At 40.6% G+C, this 10,624-nt stretch overlaps 1 long non-coding RNA gene across 1 annotated transcript in view; it reads right to left on the reverse strand.

Annotated features, from left to right (window-relative positions):
• Nucleotides 1-6,995, reverse strand: part of LOC136168836 (uncharacterized) — a 28,076-nt gene extending 21,081 nt beyond the window's left edge. The window contains exon 1 of the long non-coding RNA XR_010663348.1: nt 6,887-6,995. This is a non-coding gene — a long non-coding RNA (uncharacterized lncRNA). The remainder of the gene's footprint in view (nt 1-6,886) is intronic.
• Nucleotides 6,996-10,624: the final 3,629 nt, after the last annotated feature.

Here is a 10,624-nt window from a genome sequence, read left to right on the forward strand (position 1 = left end):
TTTTTGCCTGAGGTCTGTCTCTAACAAATAAGAAGAAGTTATTGATCCACAACTTGTTATGCAACCCTGCCCACGCTCTTCATAGCAGGAGATTAAAAAGACTAAGATGTATTCTTCGTCCTCAGGAGCTTTGCACTGTAGTTAATGTTGACAAGACTAACTTATTTAAAACACAGAGCAAAATAAGAGATGTTATCAAGTCCAAATTTCATGGAATGGGTTATAAATGCTATAAAACCCCAGAAGAAAAACAGATTAGTATGGGATAGAGTGGTCAGGCAAGAGAGATGGCATAAACTAGAACTTGAAGGGTGAGTAATATTTGGAGAGCCAGGAAGAGGGCATTGTGAGGCATGAAAAATGGAAAGAACAGAGAAGCAAAGGCTAGAGGCCAAAGAGAGAGCAATTGCTGTAGCCTGGTGCCAAGCCTATGAATGTTAAAGAGGCAAGAGTGGTGAAAAAGAAAAAAAATCATGGGATAATGGTTAAGAGTAGGGACTCAGGAGTCAGAATATTTGGATTTGGATCATGTCTTCCCCATTTGCTAGCTTTGTGACCTTCTACAATTCCTTTAACTTCTCTGATGCTCAACTTTCATGCCTACAGAATAAGTGATAGTATCTACCTCATAGCATTGCTTCAAGATTAAAGAACATGAATGTGAAATGCTTAACACAATGGCTGGTACACATGAATAATTCAGTAAATGACATTTCCAGTAATAGTTGTAATAATAGTAGTAGAATAATCATGCTTGACTCTAGAATCAAAGATATTCAAACACAGAACAGACCCCAGGGATGAGTTTATCTGAGCCTCTCATTTAAGAGGGAAGATAACTGAAGTGTGGAGAGATGAGATGACACTCAGCTTCTCATTGGCAAACCAAGAATCACTATTCGTCCCTCCACACCTGTCAGATTCAGCATTCCTATTCCAAAATAACTCGTGGTTGGTGCTCTTGAATATGCTAAATTAGTGCTGATTTAGGATTCCTTTTTAAAGGACTGCTGAGTGTTAGCTGCCTCCAGTCAGAGGGAGAATATGAGAAAGCCAAACTCTACAAATAGAAGTTTTCAACCCTCCAATAACTACTCCACCAAAAGTAGAAGCCGAGCAAGGACACTTTGGACTTAAACTCATTTGCCTGGTCTTCCTCCAGTCAACCTTTTTTTTTTTTTCTGTTATAATAAGACAAAAACATTTAATCATTTATATTTTTAAAAATAATTTTAAAATCCTAGATCCCAAGAAGTCTTGGCTAGAACTTCTTTTCCTTCATAACAAACAATAGCATCTCCCACTTTAAATTCTATCTTTTCTTCATCCAAACTAAGACCACAATCCATTCCAGTTTTGACAACTGAAGTATCATCTTTATGGTGTTTCAGTGAGATTAACGAGCCCTTCCAAATAACATGTCCATTTCGGATTAACTTAAATTTTTTTGCTTTTCTATCTGTCCCTTTTGGACTCTGCAGTCAGCCACAGGAACTTTTTTCTTTCCTTCTGTTATAGAGAAGGTAGCTAGTATAGAAGCGTCACCTATTGGGGTCCTCCAGTCAACTTTTAATCTGATCTTTGCTAGAAAAATTCCACTTTGGTCTCCTAGAGTTTAAATGAAGTCTATTAAACATCTCTCGTATATGTTGGAGGGTTCTTTTTTAATGCCCTGGAATTTTTCAGCCCTGGAAATATATGTAAAAGTAAGTTCACAAAGCACTTGGTGTGATTTCTAATTAAAAAAAAAAAAATTCTAAAATGCAGATTCTTCAGAGTTCATACAGTTAGGGATAAACAAACCATGTTCTTATATTGCCCCCTTCTGGTTGATGCAGCAAAGAGGCAGCCTGTATGGTATAAGAAACTAGCTCGATTTCATTTTAAATAAAATCTCTCTCCTTTATAATCACCTAGCCCTGTTGATATGCAGCTGCAGGTAATTTCCTTGCTAGAACTAGTTACATCGGATGAGTAACTCATTAATGTTAAAGTGAAAGCAGCTTTTGTGCTTTGGAAGGGCAATAGGTAGGGAAAAAATTACTCAGCTGTCTAAGCATCAGGCAGGAGCATTGAAGCAGAGAAGAAACAGAACTTGCTCCATGGTTGCTGAGAATGGATGATGTGAAATTTCTTCAGATGCCAAGTTTAGCCAAATTGCAGAAGGATTCTATTAACATAAGGTAAGCAGCAGGAATATCCACCTGAGCTTTCTTTTTTGATGAGATGGAGGCAAGGAAAGGCTGATTTCTACAATATTGTGGATAAATAGAGACCAATTTGAGGAAAGAATCCTGGCCTCTGAAAATATCTTTCTCCCTGAAACATGAAAAAAGGCTTGAGAGAGGATTTAGGCAGGTATAATTCCTCTTATCCAGGTACAGTCTGCTAGTTACGATAAGATAAGCTATGCCACAGTGACAACCAGAAAATCTCAGTAGCTTAATTCCAAGAGAAGTTTACTTCTCACATAAAATCCACAAGGCCAAGGCTCACTGTCCACATCATACTGTGTAGTATTTGTCTGTTTGTTTTCACAGCAAACTGTATGGTCCAGTCACTCAAGATGGCTGTTGTCTTGCTCTCTGTACATTCCCTGCTCAGCATACACCTACTCACATGACTATCCGATCCTCTTTATTATAGGGCTTAATCAGTAACTGCCTACGTGCATGCCCCCTGCCCCAGCGTCTGGTCTCCCTGTAACCGAGAAGCGAAACTGACGTCCAGTCCGCCCGTCACTGGTAGCCTCCTTCGCACACCCCCTTTCTCGCAGTAGCGACCGCTGCTGCTGTCTCCTGTCTGCCAGCTGCTGTGCACAGTGGGCTGTCATTCCAGGACTCTGCTTCCGACGTGTAAGAGTCTCTATCCAGTAACCCATTGATGTCTCTGTCACTGTCCTGGGTTCTTTCTCCAGACTCTCAGCTGAACAATTACAAGGCATGCATGCCTGCAGGAACCAGCTCAACAAGACCATGAACTACCTTCTGATAGAAACTGTATCTACTCAGGTCTATGCTATATCCGTAGTACTTAGCACACCACCTCAAGGTACTCATAGGTACTCGAGGAATATTTACTGAATGGTGAAAGAAGGAAGGGACAAATGACTGAATGAATCAAGTTAAACACCTCTGCGCATCATTTCCAGGAGCTCTGACTTCTCTTTCTGCCTCTGCATATCTTAGGTACAGACCTAAAGCAAATGCCATTGTATACTGCAGGAGAGTTACCCTGTTCCCCTAGGGCTCCATCATGGTATCATGCCCATGCAACTGCACGATCTCTTTTAAAAAGGTCTTCTTGGTGAGCCCTTGACACACTGGGGATGTGAGTCAACAAGGGTGGGAAGTAAATACTCTTAGCAACTAAGCTTTGTAATGCTTGGCTTAGGGAGAAGCTGGTGGATAGAGGACACATGAAGACCCTTACAGATGGGTTTCTTGGGGAGACACTTCGCAAAATGAAGCCAGCACAAAGCACTAAAAATTAAAAAGGCAAGGTCTTCCCTGGTGGTTCAGTGCTGAAGAATCTGCCTCCCAGTGCAGAAGACATGGGTTCAGTTCCTGATCAGGGAAGATCCCACATGCCGCGGAGCAGCTAAGTTCGCGGGCCACAGCGGCTGCGCCTGTGCTCTAAAGCCCGGACCACAACTGCTGAGCCCATGTGCCACAACTACTGAGGCCTGCAGGCCGTACAGCCCATGCTCTGCAACAGAGAAACCACCGCAGTGAGAAGCCTGAGCGCCAAAACTACAGAGTGGCCCCTGCTCTCTGCAACTAGAGGAAAGCCTGGGCAGCAATGAAGACCCAGAACAGCTAAATATGAAAAAAAAAAAAAAAAATTTTTTTAAAGGAAATGCAAGAACCTCTGAGATCACAAGTAGAGAGACAAGGGGCAGGGCAGGAAGGGGGTAGATCCTAGTTAAAAGAAAGAAAGGAGAAGAAAATTGCACTTTAAGATGTGATTCTCATCAAAACAAAACATATCCATATGTCTTACCAGCTGTGCAGAAAACCCCAGGAGATTTTTCTTCCTTTTGCTTTTCTCTTTCCTTTCACCAGGACTTCCCTGGTGGTTCAGATGGTAAAGCGTCTGCCTACAATGTGGGAGACCTGGGTTCAATCCCTGGGTTGGGAAGATCTCCTGGAGCAGGAAATGGCAACCTACTCCAGTATTCCTGCCTGGAAAATCCCATGGATGGAGGAACCTGGTAGGTTACACCCCATGGGGTCACAAAGAGTCAGACATGACTGAGCGACTTCACTTTCCTTTCTCTAGAGTTTTACCATTTTTCACTGATCAAATACTAAGTGAAGTAATACTGTGACAACTCTCTTGAATCCCCATCCCTAAAGATCTACCATCTCTGCCTGTTTTTTAGCAATGTCCTTTCTAACCAGTACACACTGATGGATACCAAGCTGGCAGCTTTGGCTTTCTAAATTCCTCAATCCCTTATGTATTTATTGGAGAATTAATAGATTATTATTTGGCACCTAAAGCAAGATAGGGAGTGTTTTTGAAATCACAAAAGGTGCTGGGACATAAACTCTCTGAACCATAAATCTTGCAGTTTAATAAGAACTGTACCCAGGAGTACTGAGTCTGACTGTATATGAGGTTTTGGAAAAACAGATCCAGTTCTATCGACCACAGCCCTGTTCTTTGAACCTGAGGATCAGCTTACAAGTTGTGCTGAACCTCGGAGCTACTAGCCCAAATTTCTTCCTCCTTCCTGGCTCCAGAGAAGGTGCGCTTCCCCACCCCCACCCCGTGGTTAGAGGGAGAAGTGCACTGTCACTGGGGCTTATATTTGCCTTGACCTTTTGCATACTCACATTAGGCAGTGATGACTATTTCTGAACTGCAAAATACTAACTGAAGAACAGATAGATTATATAGTGTGCCTCCTAAGTGGCATGTTGCTATGGTTTCCCACTGAAAGAGAATTCTCGCCATTAGGTTATCTGAAATCTGCAGGATTGCTCCGCACTATTTCCGCAGAGCAATAGACTGTCCTTTGAACACAACTCCATCTGTATGATCAAATGCAGTCTCTGACTAGCAGAGAACAAGGTGTGTTTTTGAAGACTGTCTTCACTGAATGCAGTGGGATCTGCAGGACATTTATGAGACTAAAACAGGCACTGACCTCTGTTGGTAAGGCACCCTTCCTGTATTTATTAACTATGACCCTTATGCCAAAAAAGTTATTGACTCTGAACCACCTGAGCATGCAAATAGGGTACTTTAAACCCTCCAAAAGCTTCCCATTGCTCTGAAGATAAAATCCAAATCCTTTCTCATGGCCTGTGTTCCTTATAAGGTCAAACTCCAAGCTACTTCTCTACCCTCAGCTCACTCCACTCTTTCTCTCAATTCAGGATCTGCTACATTCACCTTCTTTTACTTCCTCGAACGCACCTTCTAAAACATCAACTTTTTCCCTGCAGTAAGGTCTATGCACATGCTCTTTCTTTTGCTTAGAATGCTTCTCCCCATATCTGGCCTGCCTTAATTCTTACAAATCGTCCAGTTCTCTAATACCACATCCTAAGATACTCATCACCCCAATTTCAATTCACTTCCCATTTATACACTCTGACAAGACTCTGCACTGTCATTTCACAGCACACAAAAATTTGAAATTAACTGTATATTCCTGTGACCGTTTAATATATATATATCTCCTCCACCAAAATAAATACTTGAAGTCATGGGTTATGTCTTTTTGGTCTGCTATATCCCCAGCACTTACTATAATACAAAACTTGGCACATAGTAGGCATTCAATACTAAATGAATCAATCAGCCCGCTGATTTCAATCCCCATTTAGTTAGTAATAAGGAGGGACTGAATGTCTGCTTACTCAATGATCCATTGAACAAGTATTAAAACTGACAAAAATTCAAGGAAGTCTTACCCTCAAGTAGCTTATGAATGCAGTATGGGGAAACACAATAGGGAAAACAAACAACCACATATAAGTGAAACAGCAATTTGTATGCAGTGTCTCTTGTCTCATGGAAACCTGATGATCATGGGCAATTAAGGTCCATACATGGAACAGAACTGTACTAGACACACCTCTGAAGAAATTGTTATCCTGTCCAATAGTAGCTCTTGGGTCATACCTCCACCCAGGATAAAGGAAGCCCAGAGATAAAATAAGGAAGAGGGAGTATACTTTGAAGGGTATTTGTGGAAACAGAGTCGTTCTCTGACATATATCTGCTCACTCTCCTCACACCCCATGAAGTGTCCGCAAGAGAATCCTGCAGGGAGACCGGGGAAAACAAGGCCAGAGCGTTGCAGGAGGGCGGGCAGGTGAGCACACCTGGCAGCTGAGTCAGAGCTGTCTTGAAAGGACTCCTGCTTCAGGACAAAGGGAACACCAGGAGGGCCCTGCCAGTGGGCAGGCACTAAGGGGATGTCAGTATCCTGAGAGGGCAGCACTTGTTCCTCATGGGAGATCTGAAGAGTCATTAAAGTGCTCCTTGGTAGGGAAGAGCCAGCCGGTTATCCTTGTCATGAAAGAAAGCACCAGCAATCAAACTGACCCAGCATCAGAGAAGTAATACCAAAGAAAGTACACCCTTTCTCTTTAAATTCAGCACACACACACACAAGTACACTTACACATGCTCTCTGCTCAACTCTAGAAGAGCCATACGCAGCAGAGTGAATGCAAGGACCAGGTGGAACAAGCGCAATCAAAGAATGAACCGTGTTGCTCTTTCCCACTGGGGGACTAGGATTCAGTGGTCAGGCCTAGGGGGAAGAGGTTGAATAGACAGAAACCCTGACTTAGATGAGAAATTAAAGTTTTGATTTGGTTTGTACACAAACTGATAATACTTAATAATGAGACTGCTCAAATACCTGAAAGTGTCCGAGATTCGCCAAAGAAATCCTCTGAATTGGGGGAGGTGATCCAAAGAGTCTTGTTGAAGGCAATGTTTGGAAAATAATGAAGCTGATTCCTCACTGTACCCTCTCAGTCCAGTCTAGCCAATAAACCATCTACATAAAACAGAAAATGATAAGTTCAAGGAGAGAAGTAAAAATAAAGTACAATAGTGGATGTAATCTGCTCAATCCCTTCTCTGCTTAAGAAATCACTTAACCTACCAACCAGCGTCCTAGAAATATTAGGAATAATAGAATCATATTTGTACTATTATTTATGCAAAGTATATTCATATTTTTTCTTCCTTCAGCAAAAATTATTCCTTGAAGAGATAAATTTCTCATCAGCTCCCAGTAAAAGTGTGCATCCTGCTACTATGGATAATTCAATAATTTTTCTGAATGTCAAATGACAGTATATCACATCTGAACATGTCCTGTGCAAAAAACTTCAATGACAAATGTCTTTCACTCATCACCTCCCTAGGTGGTTGGTAGAGAAAATATCCTCCCATTTTACCAGCAAAGAATAATCTCTCTCTCTTTGTGAGACCAAAAACAGGGGTCTGCAAATTATGACCTACCAGGTAAATTCATCCCACCAACTGTTTTGGGATGACCCATAAGGTAAAAATAGCTTTACATTTTTAATTCACTGAAAAAACCAGACAAGAATAATACTTCATGACACATGAAAATAATATGAAATTCAAATTTCGCTATTCATAAAGTTTTATTGAAACATAGCCAATGCTCACTCATTGACATATTGCTCATAGCTGTTTGCACACTACAACAGAAATAGGTAGTTGTGGCGAGATTGTATGACTGGCAAAGCTTAAAATATTTACCACTTTCCCATTAAGACAAAAGTGTGCTGATCCCTGCTCTAAAAGGTTAAATGGCATCTACTTACATATGCTTAATTAGCCACAAAAAAGTCATAAAACCACTGATTCAGAACATAAATCACTGTATCATATTTAATATATAATAATAATAAATACTGGTAGTCTACATGCTTTTATTTTCCCTTTCTGTTGGGTCGCTACATTTTGGGAGAAGATAAAATCTCAAAGAACTCAGAAATTTTGCTTAGAATGCCCTTCCCCTCTTCTTGGTCTGCCTTACCTCTTACAAATACTGCAGGTCTCAGATTAAATATTACCTCCTGAGGAGTCCAGTGGTTAAGAATCCACCTGCCAGTGCCAGGGACATGGGTTCGGTCTGTGGTCCAGGAAGAGCCCACATACCAAGGAGCAACTAAGTCCATGCTCCACAGCTACTGAGCCCTCGCACCTGAAGTCCGTGCTCCACAACAAGAGAAGCCACAGCACCGCACCGAAGAGCAGTCCGCAGCTGGAGAGAGCCCGCACGCAGCAACAACGACCCAGCACAGCCAGAAATAAAATAAATAAATAATAAAAATTTAAAAATAAAATAAATAAATAATAAAAATTTTAAAAATTTAAAAATTTAAATAATAAAAATCTAAAAAAATAAAAAATTTAAAAATAAATAAATAATAAAAATTTAAAAAATAATAAAAAAAATTTTTAAAAAAAATTTAAATAAAAATAAAAAAAATTTAAAAAACAGAAAAACTTTCTCCCTCATATAAATTCCTCTGCAAATAGTCTGCGGAGGCTTTTGTTGTCATGGAAATTGAACTTCTATAATTAATGGTAAAGATGTTATGATTTCATGAGAAAGATTGTTCTGCGGAGAGTAAATAAATGTCAGTATGTCAAACACTATCATTTTCTTGATAATTTTTTTCAAGTGTATATTTTTTTCCTGTATCTTCCAGATGCTGTTCCCCTTACCAGAGTTCAAGTTTTTAAGTTAGAGAAAGATTGAATACTGTTTTATTTTGAAGCCATTTTTATAATCTTGTAAAAAATCAGTTTCTTAAATATGCAGAGTATCAAGAATTCAGAGAATCTATTCATATTTGGTAGCCTAAATTGCTGACAAGGTCCACTAATGATCATTATCAATAAACATATGCCAGATACCAACAGCAGTGGGGTGGGGTGTGGCGCGCACAGTATTTTAAGAACTTAAAGTTTCCATTCTCCCTACTGTCCAGCAAAATGTTCCCTACTGAAAGGCATTATCAACCATCACATTGGCAAGCACTGATCACTACAACTGGGCTACACTATTAGCATGTATGCCTGTCCAGATGCTCATGAACAAAATACTGACTCTTCTGACCCCTCCTAAAAAAAAAAGAACCAATTCTTCCTGTTTTAGTGGGGAAAGACTTGGAGCCACAATGATAAAAGCTAACTAACTGAGCATTTACTAAGGACCAGACACCATATTAAGCACTTCAAACAAATATCAATATCCATTTGTTGTCAAGACAGCCTGTGATGGAGTTTCCATTATCATCCTAATTTTACAGAAGAGAAAACAGGTTAACTGTCCCAGGTCACAAAGCTATTAAATAACTGAGATGAGATTTAGACTTGAGATCATCTGACTCCAAACTCTGTGCTACAGATTTTCCCCAAAGCTATGATATCCTGGAATGAGCACAGAGCTGAGATCCAAGAGGTAAATGTTCTTGTCTCAGCTGTGATACGAAGTAAGTGGGTAGTTCTGACCGTGATATTTCCCCTCTCTGGGTTTCCATTTCCTCGTCTACAAAGCGTGGTAATTGGACTACTAGATGAATAATAAAATTGCTTCCAAGACTAATATACAATGATTTGAGAGCAGACACTTTGCACAAAAAGAGGACTAGAAAGACAATGGGAGCCATCTGGATGTGAAAATGATGAATGGCAAAAGCTCTTGGAGGGGATAGTCTCAGATTAGCATTCCATGCCACGGGGTCCACACACCACGTTGCCAGTCTCCTGCAAATTGCCTGCAGCTGCGGTGATCTAGAGGCCATTTGGAGTACAGAACCCTTAACACACTGTTCAAGGTATTTAGTCTTGGGTTTCCTGGGAGCTCATCTAGCCACATTAAATTAAATATCTTGTGATTTGCCAACTTTGCTGTTAGAAGCATAACAAAGTTTTGGTTGTTGTGGTTTGAACTCCATTATCCCTTCATTCTGGATAGAAAGGATGCCTTTGTAAAGTCTTTCTTGAGTAGCTGACTGAAAGATTTTCACATCAGTCAAAAAAAATGAAAACCATCTAAAGAAACCACCTCTGTTGATGATGGGAAAAAAACCTGTGATACTCTCATAATCTACGTGTCTGCTTCCACTTTACAGAGTCATGCATCCAGAGTTCACATCCCCAGTCCATAATGCTCTTCCCAAGGCTTCCATAAATTTTTAGGAATTTATAATCTCATTATTACTACTTATTTTTATGTCAGGATCCTACAGAAGTTCTTATTCTCACTTTAGCTTCCAATAGCTATCATTTTCTCTGTCCAGTATGAACTGTGTACCTCCCTAAGTGTATCTCCCACAGGGTGGTGTTGGACGTAACAAAGGAGGGTTCCCTCACAGCATACACAGCAGAGCAAACAGTTCTAAACCTAACATTGGTGGTGGTAGTTTCGTTGCTAAGTCGTATCCGACTCTTGTATTTCCATGGACTGTAGCCTGCCTGGCTCTTCTGTCCGTGGTATTCCCCAGGCAAGAATACTGGACTGAGTTGCCATTCCCTTCTCCAGGAGATCTTCCTGACCCAGGGATCGAACCTGGGTCTCCTGCATTGCAGGCAGATTCTTTACTGA

The sequence above is a fragment of the Muntiacus reevesi genome, chromosome 1, assembly GCF_963930625.1.
Source record: "Muntiacus reevesi chromosome 1, mMunRee1.1, whole genome shotgun sequence".
NCBI classification, from domain to species: Eukaryota; Metazoa; Chordata; class Mammalia; order Artiodactyla; family Cervidae; genus Muntiacus; species Muntiacus reevesi.